Source organism: Carcharodon carcharias, chromosome 23 (assembly GCF_017639515.1).
Source record: "Carcharodon carcharias isolate sCarCar2 chromosome 23, sCarCar2.pri, whole genome shotgun sequence".
Taxonomy (NCBI): Eukaryota; Metazoa; Chordata; class Chondrichthyes; order Lamniformes; family Lamnidae; genus Carcharodon; species Carcharodon carcharias.
Window position 1 is genome coordinate 21,632,302 of NC_054489.1, and position 5,398 is coordinate 21,637,699.

The following is a 5,398-nucleotide window of genomic DNA, read 5'->3' on the forward strand; positions in this document are numbered from 1 at the left end:
ATGACACTATTCTGAGAGGCATGACCATCTTCTCGAACAAAGTGTACAGGTATTTCTCCCCCTCCCCTCTGTTGTGCAGTGTCTGCAGTTTGGCTTCCAGTTCAATAATCCTGATCTGGAATTCCTCTAGCTGCTTACACTTTCTGCAGATGTGTTTATCATGGATCGCCTTGGTATTCAAAATCTCCCACTTTCCACAGCTGCAACATAACACCTGCCTGCCATTGTTACTTATGCTATTTAGTTAACTTAATTTAGTTACTCACTTAATTAACTTAGAATAATTCCTACGTATACCACACCTCTTTTCCCCGTGCACCGAATTCCCACGTGAACCTAATTCGCCACTCACTCAGTCTCCGTCTCACTCCGGCATAGTCGCCTTTCTCCTCATGGGTCCCTTGACAATGAGCCAAGGACCTTCCTTCAGGCCCAGTACACATGAATGAATGAATTACAATTAAATCTTAAAACTATAGCTGGCCCAAGAGATCCAAAATATTATGATTCAATAGCATTTAGAGATATGATTCAAGCTCAGGAATGATTGTTAAAAACAAAAGTGTAAAAGTGAATGTAGCAATTTTTTAAATAGTAAAGATAAGTTTACAGATTTAGAACAATTGTAACAACATAGTGTGTAGCTAGTTTGTCTACCCTATAATACACAGTGCTGGTACAGAGACAACTTCATATTTGTGATTTCTTCCATATGGATAATTCCTGACTTTGGTCATAATAAGATTTATCCTAACAGTGTCGCTGATAAGATAACTAATTTCTAGGAAACCCAGAAGTTATATCTCGCCATTAGATTTTTCCACATTCGCAGCAAAACAGCATAAGTCAGGGAATGAACTGTCACATTTTATCACAAGCATGTAAAGATCTAAAAACTTGGTAGGGGAAATTTTAACCTTCCAGGGTAGGCTGGTTTGGGTCAAGTGGGTTAAAATGTTTAGCATCTCACCCCAGCCCCAACCCCAATCCACCTCCAACCCACCCATTTCTAGCTTTAACAGAGGCATGAGTAGGGGCGGGCAACCAACCTATTCCCAGGAAAAGGTTTGGCAATTTAGTTTTACAGTGAGGGTGCATGCCTCATGTTTAACCATTTTAAATTTAACACTGGCCTCAGGAATCCCGGCAGCTAAAGGGATGCGAGGAATGCTGGATTCTGGAGGTAAGTGTCTTTCAATTACCTAATTCACCACAATCACCCCGCCCCCACTCTGATAATCGGACACACATCCCCTGATCTTTTCCAATCTTCCACCACAACTCTTCTGTCCTCCTCCTGCAACCTTTCCAATCTCCTGCATAGGGCCTCCAATCTCCCCCACTCTGTTCAGGCCTCAGATCCATCTTCTAGTCTCCAAAATCCCTCTCTGCTTTGGCCCGATCTTCCCTGTGGTCTCCGATCTTCATTCCCCCACACCCCACCCCACAGTCCATTCTCTCTCCCTTCTCTCTGCGCCCTGGCTGTGACCCTGGTGCCTAAGATGTACCCACCCTACAGCCAACCAACCTCTTGGTCTGCCTTGCTGTGGCTGGGAAAGAGATAAAAATTACTAACCAGACCCTGGCTTTAAATTTAGGAGGACCAGAGGGAAACCTGTTCTCATGGATTTATCAACCTCAAAGAATCCCCAACCAACCCCTCCTCCCTCATGAGTTAAAATCCAGCACAATGTTCCTTGTGGAAATAATAAAAAGGTTAGTGTTTTAACCAAATATGTTTTATGTATTATTCATTGTCTCATTCAGCAGGGGAGACTAGCAGGCAGAATATTTTTTCATGATTGAATACCCTCAAAATATCATCTATGAGTGGAAGCTTTGCAAAGGAAAAGGTTTTGGACTTAATTTGCTGCCGGCAGCCATTTCTCCTTGACAGTAAACGTCAACACATAATCACACTGGAGGTCCTACTAAACAGTAACTTTAATATTAGCTGTGTTTCAAAGCTATATAAACTGGCAATTAACATTGCTCTATCATTCGCACAGAATGTCTGCATTTATTCTGTAACTGCCTTTCAGATCTTCAAACACTCCAACTACCTCAGAAACAATAGTATAATTTCAATAATTATTTTCTGCTTAATCACAAATTTAGCCTTCTACTTTTTGGGGGGGGGGTTTTTTTGCAATAACAACATTTTGTAAGCCACTATTTTGTAGTTCAATATTTTTCAGTTTTAATACAGAATTTTTGCAGACTCCAATGTCCATTGCCTTCATCCACCCAATCAATCTCTTGACATATCAACTGACAGTAATCCAGTATCAGATGCATATAATGATATTGGTCCAGCCCCCACCACCACCACCTACACTCTTTCAAACATTCACAAACCATTGTATCATAACTAATTTAACCTGCTTCTATTTGCATGAATATCCTTGATCATTTTTAGTTTTCATTCCTCTAGTCAGGGTTAAATTAATTTGGCAGAAGATTAAAGCGCCTTGAATGGGATGTACTGCAGCTTAATGCATTTTAAAATATAGGGCTGTTAGCCTGTAGCACTAATGTGCATTACATCATACATCTAGTCACAAGAGTACATGATCTTCTTGTTAATGTACTTTGTCCTTGGCTGCAGTTTACTTATCTTGGGTTTCACAGTGCGTGGTTGTTTAATGTAAATTCCTTTTCTATTGCGCAAACAAATACCTTGGATACATACTACAACTTATGAATGCAATATGTGTGTTCAACACAAAATGATTGATTTGCCTGTAAGATATCAATGTATGAACAGCCTTATAAACTGCCTGGACTTCATACATGAAACCTGTATTAAATTTAATAAACAATAGAAAGTAGACTGTTTTGTCATCCAGTGTAAATTTTGACAGAGCATTCTGAAATTAAAATTGCTTAAATGCCTTCATTGAAGTCCTCTCCCTACTCTTGTTCTTATGCCTGATGCCAATTGCAAGATGTTACTGGATTTATTTGTCCCCAAAATTAAGGCTATTCACTTGTTTGCTTCAAACTCCTCCAACTCTTATGCTCTACCTGACTATGCTCAGCTCACCCTCTACACAAAATGAACATTGTAGTTTCTCCCTCACTTCATCCCAGTACCCATTAGACTCATTTCCCTTATGAGATCCACCTCACAACTTAGTACCTGACCACTCAACTATTGTCAACTGCACCATCCATCTCCTTAGGCCCTTTTATCACCTTTCAAAACTGCCTGAATCAATCACTTTTTAAAAAGCCTACCTTTAATCCTCCATCGTCCACAGCTTCTGCCCCATCTCTAATCTCCAACCTCCTCTTCCTTGCTAATGTTCTGCAACTGTAGTTCTTTGGCCACCTTTCCCTTTTTGAGCCCCTTCAATCAGGTTTCCATCAAGTCCACAGAACTGACAAAGCCCTGATGAAAAGTCATCAACAAAATTCTGTATGACTGTCACCAGGTACCTTTGCAGTTTTCAGCACATATAACCACATCATCCTCCTCCACTGCCACACTCCATTGTCCACCTCTCTAGCCCTGTCCTAGCACAGTTACATTCCTACATGGCTAAATGCAGCCTTGTTCTTGCAAAGGCTTTTTCTCCTGTACCTATGTAGTGCCCTCCAATGTGCTCCAAGAATCCATCATTAACCACCCCCTATTTTATATCTATATATTGCCCTTTGACAATATTTGCTTAAGTATGGAGCCAGTTTACATATGCATACAAATAATACCCAGATTTCCCTCTCGTGTAACAATGGCTGTGTTTTCTGCTTGGCATCAAATAGTAAACGTTTTGCAGTGCTGAGATTTGGAATGCAAACCACTACAGCAAAGAAGGGGGAAAATAGACTAACCATGTGCTATAAAATATGGAATGGACTGGTGGGAATTGACAGAAGCAAATTCCTGGTGCCCTCTGGCAAGGCCAAATAAACCACAATGACCATTTGTTTCCAAGACAGTGTACAACAATCTTTCTTCTCAATAACAATCCCACAATGGAACAAGCTGCCAAAGGAAATAGTCACTGCTCCATCACTTCGAATCTTCAAGGCCCATCTTTAGATTATTTCTATAAAAGTTTCCATTATCAGGACTACCATCTCATTGTCAGTTGAGACATTAAGTCAAAACGCTGTCTGCCATTGCAAATAGATGTAAAAGTTCCATGCTACTTTTCAAAGAAGTGAAGAAATATTGACCTGGCCAACATTCCTGCTTCACTAATTAAATGATCATTCATCTGTTTTTAGTGAGACTTAGCTGTTAGCAATATGACTTCTATATTTCCCTTCTTCTTCTGTTGTGTTGGCATCAGAGGCTAATATCTGTATTCCGCCAACATTTATATGGATAGCGCCAACTAAACCAGGCATGACCTGCTAGGATGGTGGTTCTGTTAATGAAAACTTTTAAATGGAAATAACCTAAAGATGGGTCTTGAAGATTCCAAGTGATGGGGCTGTGATTATTTTCTTTGGCAGCTTGTTCCATTTTGGGATTGCCCTTGGGAAGAAAGATTGTTGGTACACTGTCTTAGAAACAAGTGATCTTAGTAGATTGTGTGGATGACCACCTCATGTTTTCTCATTGCCGGAGGATGCCAGGTACCTGTTTCTGTCAATTCCCACCAGTCCATTCCATATTTTATAGAACATGGTCAGTTTATGTTTTTCCCTCCTTTGCCAGTGGTTGCCACTTCAAATCTTTGATCAACAGGGTGACCCTGACGTATTTCCCAAACTAATGCCAGATAAAACAACATGCATTGCCCAGCTGTACACCTATAAAATCAAACCATCTGCAGAGTAAATGAAGAACCAAAAACAATAAATTGAATTCATATAGTACCTTTAATGTAACAAAACGTCCCAAGGCACTTCATGGGGCATTATAAAACTGTGCCAGCTAAAGAGGTAATCAAGCAGATGACCAAAAGCTTGGTCAAAAAGCTAGGTTTTAAATAGTATCTTAAAGGAGGAAAGTAAGGCAGCATTTGTACCTGCACTGGGGTGACTGTTAAGATTTTCTCTTTAGAAGGATGAACAGGGACAAATGGTTGTCCTCAACTAAAGAACATGAATTCAATTTAAAATGCCATGTGTGCAGTGATTTTAAAATTAATGTTGATTTTTTTTTAAAAAAAAAACACAAGAAAGCCCTTTGCGTGACTTGAATCGCTTGGCGAGGAAATGACCAACTAGCTTAATACAGCATGCATTGAAAAGAAAAACTGCAAATGGTGAGTACGCTCAGCAGCAGACACGGGCTGGAAAGCAGCCAACGCTGCATTGAGCGTGCGAGGGGAGGGGAAAACGGGGGGCTGACGCGGCACTGCGCCTGCGCGAGGGTTCGGTCGCGCTCGGCTCCTCTCGGGATTGTCCCCGTCCGAGAGCCCGTATTACCCGGCGTGCA